We start from the raw sequence: 18,915 nt of genomic DNA, 5'->3' as shown, positions 1-18,915 counted from the left end.
AATCACTTGGTTGAGATATCACCCGACACGGATGTGAGCCTCGGCTTGGTATCGAACTCGGGTCGGAGGTGGTGGCTGGGGTGGTGCAATGGTTCACGCGCAGTGCTACGAACCCAGCGACTCGAGTTCGAATTCGAGCCACGGCTAACATCAGTGGCAAGTGATATTTGAAAGGGTCTTGCTTCCACCCACCCACCAACCAACCCACTCACCCACCCCCCATCCCCCAAAAGAAACTCCCACCCGTGTCACTCAAAATGCAAACAATGACACATTAATAAGATCGTCAGCTATATTTAATTCCCGTCTTGAAAACTCACCTCTTTAAACTGGCCTTCACTCTGCTACCCCTCCACCGCCACCCCCCCCGGCTAGTGTATATATAAATCTTGTCCTTACTTGTCCTTAAAATTAAGAAACATCTCCGTAGTTTTTGATCAGAAACTCGTGCCTTGGTGGAAAGATGTTTCTCGTCCTGCGCTATGAAGAGAAGTCGCCAATTATACGAAAAATGTTGTCCTTTGCATAAAGGTCACACGGCGGTGTTGTCATTCTCGTACTCGCGTGTGAAAATAATTAGACGCGTAAGGAGACACCCTCGGTAAAAACTGCCACTCACCCGGTGATGCGACGAATCGTCGCCATTCCGGGTCCCGATTCGATTAGAAATGTTTTTTTTTTCCGTCAGTTTAGGCTTCAACATCTCATTTGTTCCAACTCGTTGATTGCATTATCATAAATATATGATTCGCATGTGTGTATGTGTATACGGTACAGTATATACTTTGCATAAACCATTAATAATTTATACCTCGACTGACATTTAAATGCGTGTATCCTAAGCATAACACTCGCTTTTAAATTTACAGATCAATTCATTTGTATCGTGGGACCTTTTTTGCCGGTGTCAAAGTATGGAAAATAAGAATGGGTTTTACCCTTTCTTGCGTCAAGATGTTCAAACACCAAATAGATTCCTTTTGCAAAGGAATCATCAAGTGTGCATTAGGCAGACGTGCTTGTGGTGAGCATGCAAACAAACATGCTCTGATAATAATGCGAGTGATTGTTTTTTAAACTGATTGGCCTACACGAGAGAAAGATTTTTTATGGCCTCGTCTCACCAGTGTCAGACCAGAGAACACCAAAAGGCAAACAGTACAAAGATATCTTCTTGGTTCTTTCGGTAAAGTCACGTAGAAGGAAAATAATAAAATAATAAAAATAAAACATAAAATAATTCTCACGACGTTTCGGCCACAACGCAAGCAGCCGTCTTCAGGTGGAGAACAGGTCTGTCGAGAAGGCAGAGTCTGAATGTCACCTGAAGACGGCTGCTTGCGTTGTGGCCGAAACGTCGTGAGAATTATTTTATTATGTTTTATTTTTATTATTTTATTATTTTCCTTCTACGTGACTTTACCGAAAGAACCAAGAAGATGAATCCCTGCAAGTAACGAAAGCTTTAAATCGGAAGTACAAAGTCAATGCACATGTGAGGGGTCACGGGACAAGACCCAGGTGCCGTCGTTTGACTGCATTTTAGCTGCCCGGCGCTCCGCTCGTTGTTGTGAGTGTAGCTCCTCTGCCCTCCGTTGTTGTTGTTGGGAGAGCCACTGCCTCCAACTGCCCAGTAGCAGCGTCCTTCACAAGCTTCCTCCATAGAGGCCGATCTTGACACTGCTGGTCCCAGTCATCGGCAAGTCCACTCAGCTCCACATCCTCCCGTACCACATCAGTCTATCTCTTCTCCAGCCTGTGTTGTGTTCGTTTATGCCCATGTGTCCAGACCTTTTGAGGATTTGTGAGCTCCTCACACAATCCAGGGTGGTTAAACCCAGGATGGATCGTAGGCAGGCCAGCCTGAATGTTTCGAACCGGCGAAGATGTTCAATTAGGGGGTTCCACGTTTCACAAGCGTAGAAAGGGGAGGATATTACTGTGGCCGAGAAGACCCGAAGCTTCATGTGGAGCGACAGACCAGGTAAGCTTCCACACAGCATTATTTGCAGCCGATGAGAATATAATGCCGCCCGACTGATTCGCAGTGAGACCTTTGTTGTTACACCGGAGCCGACTGACCATCACCGTGAAAGAACAGTGTGGCCAAACAATCATCCGTGAACAAACCCACATGCCTGCCGTGGCAAGGCAGCGGATTAACAACGAAGGGCTGAACACGACTGTACGTACCATTGCATTTACAAGACCACAAAACGGTCAGGATTTGCACATCCCATCCCCTGCTTTATTATCATGCGATGCGCAGTGATGGCCTGGAACGGCCCACGTGACCACGATGAGTTATTTCCCCCCTCCCCTCCTACTACCCACCATCTCTCTCCCCACACCTTTCTCCTGCCCTCACAAAAAAGATAAAGATCCCCCGTATAGCCTTAACAGACTGCTGGGCCAAGTGCTGCTAGCAACCACCTATGAGGGCCGGAATGGCACACGACGGCGTGGGGGTGGCTAGCACCACGCCAGCCCTGCTGCCTTTGTCTCCCCAGTGGTGATGTTTTGACACATTGTACCAGGTACTCATTTGAGGCTGAGCCAACGTAGGGGAGGAGGCCAAGGACCGGTTTTAGATCATTATCGTCACTGGTGTTGGTGGTGGCTGCGAGCGGGAATCGGAACTCGAGTCCCCGGGTCCGTAGCGCAGCGCGTTAACCCGCTACACTACCGCTCCCCGGCAACAACAACAACCACCATTCGTCACTAAGTGGCAGTGACGTGACCACGGCGCTTGTGCCAGGCTATGTGCACTTTTAAAGCCACGTGAAGTGTCGAACGCCCGCTGGCAGGAAGGCCACGGTGCCATGGGTTGACTGACTGAGATGACTGGCAGATAATTCTAATCTGAACTTTTATTAAAAGCCACTTCATTGAGCTGTCATTTGTGATAGTCAGGCCGCTTTTGAAAAAGAGCTACATCGAGTGCTCAGTGGGGCCTTATCTGGTCAAATAAAAAGAATTAGTTTCATCTGTGCAAAAATTTGCTTTGTTAAATCCTTTATATTAAGTTCGCTTGCTTGCGTGCTTGCGTGCTTGCGACCGTGCAAATCTTTCGGTCGTTTTTTAACCCACTTCCCGTGATCCAATCGAGCTGACATTTTGCACACAGACTCGTTGTGCGTGACAATTAATGTTCGTGAACAATTTTTTTCAAAAATTTTACACTGTTTAGGGAAAACAAATTAAATATTTAATTACCAATTGTTTAATACTGCAGACAATCATCTGACCCATAGGTGGAAGCCATCTCAAGCCAGAGGACGAGAGGACTCTAGCCGCCACGCATATAAAGGATTTAGAGTGAAAAACTTTGTTTTTACGGGTTAATGTTTACAGCTCATCGAATTCCTCCAGTATAAATATTCTGAAAAAATGCATATAGATAGCTCAGTGGGACTTACGCGCGGTCAAATAAAAAGAATTAGTTTAATCTGTGAAAAAGAGCTTGTTAGCTCATCAGATTTTCTCCAGTAGAACTATTCTGATTCTCCCCCAGCCCCCCGCCCCGCCGCCTCTGCCGCTCACGGCGCAAGCCGAGTTCATCTCGCCACGCCGACGCGTCCCTCCTGCTCTCTGGCTCCTTCTCTGCACGCGCGAGCGCCTTCGGACGGTCCTTTGTCCTCGAACGCCGCCGTATCGCGGTGGGTTTAGGGAGGGCGAGGGCGGGTGACGAGGTTGCCGAGTGCTCTGTAAATCTTTTACGAGCCTCCGCGTGGAGCGAGCAGGCGGGCGAGTTTGACGCTGATGCAGCGTTGGGTCCGCGTCGCGGGGAGGGGTTGACGGTGGTTTTGTTCTTCTTGGTTCTTTTGGTAAAGTCACGTAGAAGGGAAATAATAAAATAATAAAATGTAATATAATGAAATTAAATTCATCTTCTTGGTTCTTTCGGTAAAGTCACGTAGAAGGGAAATAATAAAAAGAAAATATAATGAAATAAAATTCATCTTCTTGGTTCTTTCGGTAAAGTCACGTAGAAGGGAAATAATAAAATGATAAAAATAAAACATAATGAAATAAAATTCATCTTCTTGGTTCTTTCGGTAAAGTCACGTAGAAGGGAAATAATAAAATAATAAAAATAAAACATAATGAAATAAAATTAATCTTCTTGGTTCTTTTGGTAAAGTCACGTAGAAGGGAAATAATAAAATAATAAAAATAAAACATTATAAAATAAAATTCATCTTCTTGGTTCTTTCGGTAAAGTCACGTAGAAGGGAAATAATAAAATAATAAAAATAAACCATTATAAAATAAAATTCATCTTCTTGGTTCTTTCGGTAAAGTCACGTAGAAGGGAAATAATAAAATAATAATAAATTAAACATAATGAAATAAAATTCATCTTCTTGGTTCTTTCGGTAAAGTCACGTAGAAGGGAAAAAATAAAATAATAAAAATATAAGATAATAAAATAATTCTCACGTTTCGGCCACAACGCAAGCAGCCGTCCTCAGGTGAAGAACAGGTGTGTCGGAAAGACAGCGTCTGAATGTGGTTTTGTTTTTGTCCGTGGGTTCTTGCGTGGTGACTCGGGCCCCTTTCCACCAAGACGCCCCCCCCCATCGATTTACAGCCAACGTGAGATGAGCGTGGACAAATAGACCCAAGGCGAAACATAACATATAAAAAAAGATGGTTTAAATGTTTGTATTTTATTTTTAATGATAAAATATAGCATTGTCATCAGTATGACATAAGTATACCAAGCTTGCAGTCGATACCACGTAAAATTGAGTTACAAGATTTGAGGATACAACAACGACAACAACAACAGAGTGAGTTAAATAAAAGCGTGTAGTAATAAAAAGAGCTTCAATAGCTCCGTCGGATTCCTCCTGCAGTCTGAAATAAACATGCTGATTCTGATCATCGGAGTGACAGGGGGGGGGGGGGTTGGACAACAAAACTAAACGCAAATAAAATCAGTTCAAAAGAATTGACTTTAAATAAGTATAACCCGTAAAAACAAAGTTTTTCACTCTAAATCCTTTATATGCGTGGCGGCTAGAGTCCTCTCGTCCTCTGGCTTGAGATGGCTTCCACCTATGGGTCAGATGATTGTCTGCAGTATTAAACAATTGGTAATTAAATATTTAATTTGTTTTCCCTAAACAGTGTAAAATTTTTGAATTTTTTTTTCACGAACATTAATTGTCTCGCACAACGAGTCTGTGTGCAAAATGTCAGCTCGATTGGATCACGGGAAGTGGGTTAAAAAAACGACCGAAAGGTTTGCACGGTCGTAAGCAAGCAAGCACGCAAGCAAGCGAACTTAATATAAAGGATTTAAAAAAATGTAGATTCAAAAGTGCAATGCTGACCACTGTTGATGGGATATTATCTTGCAATTTCATTTGTATAGAAGCCAACCACGTGTTGTCACACAATCGTTATCATCAGCCATGATCGATGCAGGCGTCTGGGCGAACATGGTTGGGAGCTCGAGGTTCAGTGGAGTTCGGTAAACTTGGTAAAGAAACGGTACTTGAAACGGTACTTAAATATCAGCAGCAACAGCAGCAGTAGCAACAGCAGCAGCCGCAGCAGCAGCAACAGCAGCAACAACAGCAGCTACATCAATAGCAGCATCATCATCAGTAGCAACAGCATTATCAGCAGCAACAGCAGTAGCAGCAACAGCAGCAGCATAATCAGCAGCAACAGCATCATCAGCAGCAACAGCAGTAGCAGCAACAGCAGCCGCAGCAGTAACAGCAGCAGCATCATCAATAGCAGCATCATCAGTAGCAACAGCATCATCAGCAGCAACAGCAGCAGCAACAGCAGCAGTAGCAACAGCAGCAACAACAGCAGATACATCAATAGCAGCAGCATCATCATCAGCAGCAACAGCAGTAGCAGCAGCAGCATCATCAGCAGCAACAACAGCAGCTCCTCCCCACCCAGCCCCACCCTCCCCTCACCACTCTCCCCACCCAGCCCCTCCCCACCCTCCCCTCTCCACCCAGCCCCACCCCTCCCATTTTTGGATGAACGACGGACGGACGGACACAATAATCCCCTGTGGGCTGGTGTAACCAGGAGGTTCCTACCAGTAAAAAATCCTCCCTAAGATCACCGAACGCGAATTAAGAGACAAAAAACATATTTTTAAAAAATCCATCCCTCCGTTGTCAAATAAACGGCAACAATAATATAAATAAACACGAATAAAATGCAGTCCATTAGCCTCTAGCCCTTTATTGAGCAATGTTTAACAACAGCATTTTGTTTAATCCGCCAAAAACCCTCGATCGATCGAATCCGCCTCCGTCGAGAATGACTCCATGCCGTGTCGCGCGGCTCGTGCGGTTGCACTGCCCACACTCCATGTTCCCTTCAAAGCACACGCTCCATGCCGTGTTGCGGTTTATTTAAATCCTCACACTGCCACCACGTTGCTCCTCCACTCCATGTTCCATCAAAACAAACTCCATGCCGTGTTGTGGTTCTTTTAAATCCTTACACTGTGCCACCACGTTTCTTCCCCCACTCCACGTTCCGTCAAAGTAAACTCCATGCCGTGTTGCGGTTCATTTAAATCCTCATACTGTGCCACCACGTTGCTTCCCCGACTCCACGTTCCGCCAAAGCAAACTCCAGGCCGTGTTGTGGTTCGTTTAAATCCTAACGCACGGCGCCACTAACGTTGCATCTCCCCAACTCCACGTTCTGTTAAAAGCACGCGCTCCAGGCCGTGTGTTCATTTAACGCACTGTGCCACCACGTTGCTTCCCGACTCCACGTTCCAGTCAAAGCGCGCGCTCCATGCCGTGTTGCGGTGCATTTAAATCCTCGCACGCGGTTTCCACCACGTTGCTCCCTCCCCCCAACTCCACGTTCCAGTCAAAGCGCGCGCTCCATGCCGTGTTGCGGTGCATTTAAATCCTCGCACGCGGTTTCCACCACGTTGCTCCCTCCCCCCAACTCCACGTTCCAGTCAAAGTGCGCGCTCCATGCCGCGTTGCGGTTCATTTAAATCCTCGCACGCGGTTTCCACCACGTTGCTCCCTCCCCCCAACTCCACGTTCCAGTCAAAGTGCGCGCTCCACGCCGTGTTGTGGTTCATTTAAATCCTCGCACGCGGTTTCCACCACGTTGCTCCCTCCCCCCCAACTCCACGTTCCAGTCAAAGTGCGCGCTCCATGCCGTGTTGCGGTGCATTTAAATCCTCGCACGCGGTTTCCACCACGTTGCTCCCTCCCCCCAACTCCACGTTCCAGTCAAAGTGCGCGCTCCATGCCGTGTTGTGGTTCATTTAAATCCTCGCACGCGGTTTCCACCACGTTGCTCCCTCCCCCCAACTCCACGTTCCAGTCAAAGTGCGCGCTCCACGCCGTGTTGTGGTTCATTTAAATCCTCGCACGCGGTTTCCACCACGTTGCTCCCTCCCCCCAACTCCACGTTCCAGTCAAAGCGCGCGCTCCATGCCGTGTTGCGGTGCATTTAAATCCTCGCACGCGGTTTCCACCACGTTGCTCCCTCCCCCCCAACTCCACGTTCCAGTCAAAGTGCGCGCTCCATTCCGTGTTGTGGCTGAACGCCACTGCAAAGGTGAGCATCTTAAGGGACCGCGGACGAATCACGGCTGTAGCGACCGGCAGGCGAACGACCTCACAAATACACGGACGAGGTCCATGCCGAAAGGCAAAGCGAACTATAATTTGAAATGGGGTGGTAGGGGGGTTGTGTTGGGGGTGGGTAAGTGGTAACATCTCCTTGGGGGGTTGAGGTGTGGGGTGAAATCAAATTATAATTCTGGTGATGATGCTGACCGTTGCTGTTGGCCTGCGTTGACAGCCGTTACTGCACGAACGCGAATTCTCAGAATCAGAATATTTTATTTAAACTTGCAGGAGGAATCCGATGAGCTGTAAAGCTTTTTTTTTTCACGGATGTCCAGCAGGTGGCCACGGGATAACGTCACGAGAACAGTTTCACGTGTCGGCTTTCGCGACCAATAAAACCACGATATTGTTGTGTAAACCCACAATTATATTGTGAACCCACAATTCTATTGTGAACCCACAATTATATTGTGAACCCACAATGATATTGTAAACCCACAATGATATTCTAAACCTACAATGATATTGTAAACCCACAATTGTGGATTTAATCTCCAACACACCGGCGGGTGCTGTACTAGTAACAAATTGGCATGGTTTGTTCACGTGACAAACCACTTACTAATTAACTGTGTCGGGTGGTGGCGGGTTTAACTACGCACATTTACGCGATTATAACCCAAACAACCTCTTATTACGGAGAACAAACAATACGAAAACACGATCGTGGTGCAAATTACAAGAAAGGTAAACACATCACCCAAACACATGCCAAAAAAAACAAACCCATCATCCAAACCAGGCAAAGCCCACTGAGGTATTTGTACTAACGACAGCAATAACAACACAAACTACAGGCGTGGTACAGATATTTGTAACTTTTTATTTATTTTACCAGACAAGGCCCGGTTAAGCTATCAGAAGTGACCTGGTCATCGCAAACGAAGTGGCTCATCACCACCATCGTCACGTGGGAATGTATGTCAGCTGCCAAATACAGGTAGTCCTCTACTAACGACAGAGATGCGTTACGACGACCCCATCGTCGTAAGTCGAAAATATCGTAAGTCGAAGATGGCCTCGCCTACCCAGGAGTCTTAAAGAACGGTGATAATTCAGCAAAACAGAGCAATTTATCGTGGTAACCTTAAAATGAAATCGCTGAAGCTACGTATCACACATGCATTGAACGTATCGTAACGTATCATATTGTACTGGACTCACCAAGATTCTGTCTGTCGTCTGCATACTTGAACGATGTTAGGTTGTTGATGGCAATTTTGTCGAATCGCCATCGTAAGAACGAAATATCGTAAGTAGGGGACTACCTGTACTCTGATCGCGTAACATTACGGAGGGAATAAGAGATATTTAAAAAATACTTTTAAAAAAACACGCTTTAATGAAATGTACCGTACGAGTAATGGCAGAACTCCCCGACTCCAAGAAGTGGCCCCGAAGCTTGCCATAACGTAAGGGACCATGGTGATTTACAGCCAACGGCAGTTGAGCGTGGACCATTAGACCCAAGCCGAAACATAAGATAAAAAATATAGCGTAAACGTATTTATTTATTTTTTATGATAGAATATAGTATTGTCATCAGTATGACATACGTATATCAAGTTTGCAGTCGATACGACATTGGGAAGTGGGTTAAAATTGAGTTTCAAGATTTGAGGATACGACAACACACAGAGTTGAGGATACTACAGACAGAGTGAGTTAAAACACATTGTCCTGCGGAGGGAGCTGGTAGGAACGTTGGGTTGCTCGGTCAATGGCCAGGGTCAACGGCGGCGTGGTGTATTCCGCTAATATGCCCGACTGTGAGGGCGGGCACAAGCCGGCGTGAGTAGGTTAAACGTTGAGTTTGATAAGGGCACCACGGGGTGACCAGCCCCTCCCCACCCAGCCTCTCCCCTACCCAGCCCCCACCCAGCCCCACCCTCCCATTCCCACCCAGCCCCACCCTCCCCACCCAGCCCCTCCCCTCTCTCCCCACCCAGCCCCACCCTCCCCACCCAGCCCCTCCCCACCCTCCCCACCCAGCCCCACACTCCCCACTCAGCCCCTCCCTCCCCACCCACCCCTCTAAACCCCTCCCTCCCCACCCAGCCCCTCCCTGCACGACGGACACAATAATCCCCTGTGGGCTGGTGTAACCAGTAGGTCCCTACCAGTATAAAAGCGCGTAAAAAAACCCGGAGAACAATTCACACGACCACGGGAAGAACACGCAAACTCCAAATATACAGATTTGAAGCTTTCGTGACTGCAAGGATTCATATTCCCCCCCGCTCAACCATTATATAAACAGAGTGGTATCTCTTGTAATCTCTCATTTACTTGATACAGCTGTCGGGCTGTGACGGTTCCACCTGAAGACGCAAGCTGGTGTTGCCTCCGAAACGTCATGATTTTTATTTTATTTTACTTTTATTAATTTAATTTTTTTTACCTACGTGACTTTACCGAAAAAAACCTAAGAATATCCAAATATACAGGCATCGTCAGGGTCGGGATCGAACCCAAAACCCTCCGGCATGCCGGGCGCGAGGCAAGTTAACATCTCCTAGCCATCCTTGGCGAGACGTTGAGCTCCTAGTGGCCAGCAAGTCGAGAAACCCCTGGGCCAGCCGAAACCGCCGATTGCATTTCCAGCCTCTTCATCCGTCATCGTTTGCCGACTGTGAGAGCGTTCTCACAGTGTCCACGCGTAACACTTAAACGTGCGCCCACGTTCATTCAATTCCGTCGCAGGCTGCCGGGTTGCATAACGCGCACAGAACACTTACGCACACGCTCATGTACACGTGCGCGCACAAGACAAAGACACATTTAGCAATCCCACCCCCCCAGGTATAGCTTTAACTGCCTGTTAGCGAGTAGCGAGCACCTATGAAGGCCGGCACAGTGGCACACGAGGGGGTGGGTGGCCAGCACCACGCCAGGTACCGGCCGCCTTTGTCTCCCCAGTGGCCACGTTTACTGCACACCGCACTGTACGCACGTACTTGCGTGCGTCTGTGCGTGTGTACGTCCGTATGTCCGTGCTAGTGTCGATGTTTACTACGCACCGCACCGGGTACTCGTTTAAGGCTGAGTCGACCCAGGGGAGGCCCCGGACCGGTTCAGATAATCGTCACTGGGTGTTGGTGGCCGTGTGCGGTGCGCTGACCACCGCTCTGTCGCTCCCCACACGCGGACACGTGCGTGGATTGCAATTGGCCGAATCTGAGGCGCTCATCCGGCTGCTGATAGAGACTGCGCGCCGCCTCTGATGCTTGTGTTGCATGACGGGCGCGTGGTACCCAGCGTGTTAATTATTCATCGGGAATATTTAATATTTCACCAGACCCGGGTTTGTCCATTTTTTTTGTTTGTTTGTGTCGCCTTCAGATTTTGTCACAACAATATCAAATGTTGGATGAGCCTCTGCCTGCCTAGTGGCCTGGCGACTTGGCTGTCTGCCTGTAGACTTGCCTGCCTGGCTTCCTGCCTGCCTGGCTGCCTGGCTGGCTGGCTATCTGCCTGCCTGGTTGCCTAGCGACCTGGCTTCCTGCCTGGTTGCCTAGCGACCTGGCTTCCTGCCTGGTTGCCTAGCGACCTGGCTTCCTGCCTGGTTGCCTAGCGACCTGGCTTCCTGCCTGGCTGCCTAGCGACCTGGCTACCTGCCTGGCTGCCTAGCGACCTGGCTACCTGCCTGGTTGCCTAGCGACCTGGCTACCTGCCTGGTTGCCTAGCGACCTGGCTTCCTGCCTGGCTGCCTAGCGACCTGGCTACCTGCCTGGTTGCCTAGCGACCTGGCTTCCTGCCTGGCTGCCTAGCGACCTGGCTTCCTGCCTGGCTGCCCCATCATGCGCCGTTTCTGAGAGCGTGGCGAGCGTAGAGCGCTCGGCAGTGCGTGGCGCGCCCATTCGCTCTCTCTCCCTCCGTGTGCGAGGGGGCCGGGGGGGTGGGGGCTGGCTGCTGGCTGCGGGGGGCAGGGGGGGGGGAGGAAAATCTATTTTTAATCAAAACAGAACAACAGTGCAAACGGCAAAAAAGTCTCGCAGAGTGCCGAAGCACCGGTTGTTTACAACTTCGCTTTCTAAACAGCCTCCGAGGTGTACATCAAAGGGGTGGGTGGGTGGGCTGGAGTGGGTGGATGGCAGGGGTAGGGGTGGGAGTGCTGGGGGAGGGCACCTCACCCCACTGTAAGCGCACCTCGCGCGCGAACTCGCGGACTCACGGACAGCGCCGGCTCCATCGATTAGGCGCTGCGATGGGATGAAACGAATTCCCGGCAGAATGAATTATGTTAATGCGGAAATGGGGGCTTTTTTCGATCTTTTAGATACAGAAATCACATGAAAGGAATCATATTCTTAGGTTTTTTTCGGTAAAGTCACGTAGGTAAAACATCAAAATTAATGAAAATAAAATAAAATAAAAATCACGACGTTTCGGATTTTTATTTTATTTTATTTTAATTAATTTTGATGTTTTACCTACGTGACTTTACCGAAAAAACCTAAGAATATGAATCCTTGCAGTCACGAAAGCTTCAAATCTAGAATTAATGACAGGAATCACTTAACCGATTTAAAACATTTTGTATTCAAAGTGTCAAAGCTCGATCCATGCTTGATCCATGCTTGAACACACAGACACATGGAATTTAATCGGTCGATTCCCGTTGGATCGACCATTGGATCATTAAAAACACATCGATACCCGTCTCAGTATTTCATATAAGGGGCAAAGCCACGCCAAATTACTCCATATGTGGGCCTAAACATAAACATAATGTATCATTAATTCTGTCACGGATTCATTTTATCCCGTTATAGCGCCCCCCCCCCCCCCTTTCTTGCCACTCGCTGGGGGCAGGTAACATTTTTTCACGTCGAGTTTCTTTTTTAAATCCTTAATATTAAGTTCACTTGCTTGCTTGCGCGCTTACGACCGTGCAAATCTTTCGGTCGTTTTTTAACCCACTTCCCGTGATCCAATCGAGCTGACATTTACCACACAGACTCGTTGTGCGTGACAATTAATGTTCGGGAATTTTTTATTATTATATTTAATTACCAATTGCTTAATGGTGGCTTGCAATCATCTGACCCATAGGTGGCAGCCATCTCAAGCCAGAGGACGAGAGGACTCTAGCCGCCACGCATATAAAGGATTTATAGTGAAAAACTTTGTTTTTACGGGTTAATTTTTTTCATTCACGGTACCGCGGCTCTTGTGTTGTTGGCCTGCGTGGCTGGCTTGTGTTGTTGGCCTGCGTCGCCGGGGGCTTCCCCTCGCAAGGCGGCAGCGTCTGTTGGTGGGGGGCCCCGCCTCGATTATTTCGCTGCGTTTTTAGTGCCCCCGCGGCACGGTTCTTGTGTGTCTTGCGTGTGTTGAGTTTAGTTTTTCTTCCAGCCGCGTTGTGGCATAACGCTAGTTGACCGCGCGTTGGGTGATGTCACTTTCATCGTCGTCAGCGTGAAGGACGCGTTCGTTTGCGAGACGATTAAAATTTCCCGAGATATTTTCTCATCCGGAGTTCATCCCTCATCGGCAATTAAAAGTCGGCGCCTTTACCACGAGGGTTTGCTTCGGGTGTCTCGCATTTCCTTCCACGTCCCTTCCTCTCTCCATTCCCCTCTCTCCGTCTCTGTGTCTCTGGCTCTCTCTTGTCCAGGTGCCCAATCGCGTTATCGGTCCTTCTTCTTCTTTGCAAACCCTCCAGTGGAGGGAACTTCCCCTGTACATGAAGCAGCACTGTCAATAGACTCAACACTGCTTATAGACTCAATACTGCCTATAGACTCAACACTGCCCGTAGACTCAGCACTGCCCATAGACTCAGCACTGCCTATAGACTAACCACTACCCATAGACTCAACACTGCCCATAGACTCAACACTGCCCATAGACTCAACACTGCCCATAGACTTACCACTGCCCCTGTACACTAAGCATTCGCCGTCCTTAATCTCCATCCGTTCCTCTCTTAAACCCTCACCTCATTTCCATCGCCCGTTCTCTTCCTCTGCGGCTGCCCCTCGCCCTCTCCTAAGCAACCCTCCCATCTTCGTGTTTCTTTCGGTAAAGTCACGTAGAAGGAAAATAATAAAATAATAAAAATAAAACATAATAGTGAGAATTATTTTATTATGTTTTATTTTTATTATTTTATTATTTCCCTTCTACGTGACTTTACCGAAAGAACTAAGAAGATGAATCCCTGCAGTCACGAAAGCTTTAAATAAAAAATAAAACATAATATGTTTAATTTTTATTAATTTTATCATTTCCCTTCTACGTGATTTTACCGATATTATGTTTTATTTTATTATTTTATTATTTCCCTTCTACGTGACTTTACCGAAAGAACCAAGAAGATGAATCCCTGCAGTCACGAAAGCTTTAAATCGAAACCCTCCCATCGCCGCTCTCTCTCTCTCATACCTCGTAAGCACAGCCCCGCGCCAACTACACACCCTACCGTTCCGCGCCACCACCCCGCGTAAGCCGTGTGACGGAGCGCCTTGAGAGGGTGAAGACGGCGCCCCATGAATAAACGTTAGAATCAGATTCTTAGGTTTTTTCGGTAAAGTCACGTAGGTAAAAAAATTAAATTAAAATTAATAAAAGTAAAATAAAATTAAAATAAAAATTTAAAAAAATAAAAATCACGACGTTTCGGAGGCAACACAAGCTTCCGTCTTCAGGTGGAACCGTCACAGCCGCGACAGCTGTATCAAGTAAATGAGAGATTACAAGAGCTACCACTCCGTATATATACTGGTTGAGGGGGGAAGGGCCCGGAAAGGCACACTTTTTATTAATATGGTAAGGTGAGGCTTAAGACTAAGAATAGACTGCATAACAAAAGACTGAGCCTTTGTTATAGAGAGGTGCGGTTTGTGACTAACGCCTAGCCTACATAACAAAAGTGTGAAAAAAGAAAAAACGAAACCTGGTAAAACAAAACTGGCTGTCTATCAGTAACCTGTAATAGTTGTCAAATAAGATGGTCCAAATAAGTGTAGTTAAATCTTTTTTGCATTGTTAATCACATCTCTCCAATGATTACTTTTATTAAATTTAAAATTTTTACCTACGTGACTTTACCGAAAAAACCTAAGAATATAAAATCCTTGCAGTCACGAAAGCTTCAAAATCTAGAATTAACGTTAGAATCAGATCACACCCCACGCGTCTGTTGTTACGGGCAGTGCCTCGGGTGTTGTTCTGGCCACGCATTGCTGCCGTTACCTGCGTTGGAGCGAATCCGTTGCCCAGGGGGATCCGATATGAACTTATTTATCGTCCGGAACCCCCACCAAACCCCGCACTGAAACGAACGGCTTTTCGATCGAGGATTATTTATGAAACGCTCTTCATTGTAATGGGCAGAGCGATACGCGCGGATGCCCACAGAGCGCGTGTTTGTGTGTGGGGAGCGGTGGTGTAGCGGTTAGCGCTACGCCGCGCTACGAACCCGGCGACCCGAGTTGGATTCTCGCTCACGGCCAACGCAAGTGATGATCATCTGCACCGGTCCTGGGCCTCCCCTAGGTCGACACAGCCTCAACTGAGTACCTAGGTGCGATGTGTAAACATCATCGCTACTGGGGAGACAAAGGCGGCCGGGCGCGGTGCTGGCCACCCACCCCCTCGTGTGCCGTGCCGGTCTTTATAGCTGCTCGCTAACAGCACTTGTCCCAACAGTCTCTTAGAGGTTTTACGGGGGATCTTTGTCTTGTTTGTGTGTCTATTGACTGATGGCCGGCACAATGCACCGGGCGGTGATTACACGCGACTCTGGCTTGTTCTCGTGTCACTGTATCGGCAACCGGTTGACGTGGAGTCCCGCTTCAAGTCGATTTCTTTTTAAATCCTTTATATTAAGTTCGCTTGCTTGCGTGCTTGCGTGCTTGCTTGCTTGCGTGCCAGCGTGCTTGCTTGCTTGCTTACAACCGTGCAAATCTTTCGGTCGTTTTTTAACCCACTTCCCGTGATCCAATCGAGCTGACATTTTGCACACAGACTCGTTGTGGGTGACAATTAATGTTCGTGAAAAAAAAATCAAAATTTTACACTTTTTAGGTAAATTTTTTTTATTTAACATTTATTCAAATAGAACTCATTCATGGCTTTGGCTGAACGTCACAGTATAGGAGCCCAGAGCGTAACCCCTCCACAGGCCGTGGTGGAGTAGCGCAGTTGGTAGCGCCCTCGCTTCCCATGCCAAAGGTCGCGGGATCGATCCCCGCGTCCTCCACAGGCGAATATATTTTAAAATCCTTTATATTAAGTTTTCTTGCTTGCTTAGGACCGTGCAAATCTTTCACTCGTTTTTAACCCACTTCCCGTGATCCAATCGAGCTGACATTTTCCACACAGACTCGTTGTGTGTGACAATAAATTTTCGTGAAATTTTTTTTCCAAAATTTTACACTGTTTAGGGAAAACAAATTAAATATTTAATTACCAATTGCTTAATGCTGGCAAACAATCTGACCCATAGGTGGCAGCCATCTCAAGCCAGAGGACGAGAGGACTCTAGCCGCCACGCATATAAAGGATTTATAGTGAAAAACTTTGTTTTTACTGGTTAATTTTTTCATTTTGCTCACACGCCCCATGCGGTGCCACGTCTGACAGACCTCTGCCACGTCGTCACATTAAAATACTCAAAACGTAACAACCACAGAAAATTCTGCACGATAAGAAAAATATGTTTGTACGTATGGGGTGACACGGTGGCAAGATGTTAACTACCTCGTCTTATAATAATATGGTTTTTACCCTTTTTTTCTGGCAACACAACTGAAATCTTTCTACGAGGAATCATGTCTGCATTCACCACAATACTTGTGGTCAGAATGCAAACAAAAAACGTACTCTGATAATATTTGCATTGTCCTTGAAACTGATTGGTCCACACCAGAGACAGCTTTCTTTTGAGCCTCGTCTCAAACGGTGTTAGATCAGAGGACGCCAAAAGGCGTACAGCTCAAAAGCAATGCACTATCAGAGTATCTACATGGGACCTCCTTTGCCAGTAGCGAAATATAATAGGGGTTTTCCCCTTTTTTTTGGCAACAAAATTGAAATCTTTCTACGAGGAATCATGTCTGCATTCTGACCACAATGCTTGTGGTCAGAATGCAAACAAAAAGCATACTCTGATAATATATACATTGTCCTTGAAACTGATTGGTCCACACCAGAGACAGCTTTCTTTTGAGCCTCGTCTCAAACGGTGTTAGATCAGAGGACGAAAAAAGGCGTACAGCCCAGAGACAATGCACTATCAGAGTAATGAGAGCTCGGGGTGAGCATCTACATCATGGGACCTCCTTTGCGAGTACCAAAATATAATAATAGCGTTTTTCCCACTTTTTCTGGCCACAAAACTGAAACCTTTTTACGAGGAATCATGTCTGCATTAACCACAATATTTGTGGTCAGAATGCAAACAAAAACGTACTCTGAAAATATATGCATTGTCCTTGAAATTGATTGGTCCACACCAGAGACAGCTTTCTTTTGAGCCTCGTCTCAATCGGTGTTAGATCAGAGGACGCCAAAAGGCATACAGCTCAAAGACAATGCACTATCAGCGTAATGAGACCTCGGGGTGAGCATCTACATCATGGGACCTCCTTTGCCTCGTGCCAAAATATAATAATAGGGTTTTTCCCCTTTTTTCTGGCAACAAAACTGAAACCTTTTTACGAGGAATCATGTCTGCATTAACCACAATACTCGTCTTGTGTACAGGAGGTCTTGGGTTCCATCCCGAGCCCGACGCCTGCTGAACATTTGGAGTTTGCGTGTCTCTTTCTCTCGCAGTGGTCCTGTGGATTTTTCTCCGGGTCCTCCGGTTTTCCCTCCCCATTTAGAATCGACGTGACGCTTTCAGGAGCATTTGGCTGCTGTCAATTTCCACGCGAGGATGATGATGATAATAAGCCACTTCGTTGAGCTATCATTTCTGATGGCCAGGTCGCATCTTGAAAAGAAAGAGCTGAGTGTGGACCTTACCTGGTGAAATAGCACATCTTTTATTTTAAAACAACGTCTGTAGTTGCAACAACAAAAAATATACTCTTAGTTTTTTTCGGTAAAGTCACGTAGGTAAAAAATGAAATAAAAATTAATTAAAATAAAAAAACACGACGTTTCGGAGGCAACACAAGTCTCCGTCATCAGGTGGGACCGTCACAGCCAGATTTGCTGTATCAAGGTACAGCAAATATGGCTGTGAAAGCTTTCGTGACTGCAAGGATTCATACTCTGGCTTTTTCGGTAAAGTCACGTAGGTTAAAAAAGAAAACAAATAAATTAAATCACGACAATTCGGAGGCAACACAAGCCTCCGTCTTCAGGTGAAACCGTCACAGCAAAATCGCTTGATACAGCAATTTTGCTGTGTCACAAAATCGCTTGATACAGCAATTTTGCTGTGACACAACATTGCTTGATACAGCAATTTTGCTGTGACACAAAATTGCTTGATACAGCAATTTTGCTGTGACACAAAATTGCTTGATACAGCAATTTTGCTGTGACACAAAATTGCTTGATACAGCAATTTTGCTGTGACACAAAATTGCTTGATACAGAAATTTTGCTGTGACGGTTTCACCTGAAGATGGAGACTTGTGTTGCCTCCGAAACGTCGTGATTTTTATTATTTTATTTTTATTAATTTTAATTTCATTTTTTTCCCACGTGACTTTACCGAAAAAAACAAAGAGTATGAATCCTTGCAGTCACGAAAGCTTCAAATCTAGAACAAAAAATATAGTCGTGGCTCTGCGTTATTGCGTGCCTGGTTATACGTGCCGGCCTTCGTAAGGGTGCCCCTGTTCGCTACTAACAGCACTTGTTCTGGCAGTCTGCTACAGGCTATACTTCGGGAGGGCGGGAGGGGGGGAGATCTTTGCCTTTGAGAGCATACATTTTCAGGGCCTTCCTCAAGACATGTCGAGATCGGTTTGCTTTCATCATCAATTGGAAGGCTTCGGGAGTGAGAGAGAGAGAGAGAAAAACAAATAAAAATGTTTTTTTAATGCATTTCATTAATTCTAGATTTGAAGCTTCCGTGACTGCAAGGATTCATATTCTTAGGTTTTTTGCGGTAAAGTCACGTAGGTAAAAAATTAAAATTAATAAAAGTAAACTAAAAATTAAATAAAAATCACGACGTTTCGGAAGCAACACAAGCTTCCGTCTTCAGGTGGAACAGTCACAGCACGATTGCTGTATCAAGTAAGAGCTTACTCTTAGAGCTTACTCTTACTTGATACAGCAATCGTGCTGTGACGGTTCC

The sequence above is a fragment of the Lethenteron reissneri genome, chromosome 64 (genome assembly GCF_015708825.2).
Source record: "Lethenteron reissneri isolate LAM-NWPU_2019-01 chromosome 64, ASM1570882v1, whole genome shotgun sequence".
Classification (NCBI taxonomy): Eukaryota; Metazoa; Chordata; class Hyperoartia; order Petromyzontiformes; family Petromyzontidae; genus Lethenteron; species Lethenteron reissneri.
The sequence above is the reverse complement of the archived record's forward strand: the minus strand, read 5'-3'. Positions refer to the sequence as shown.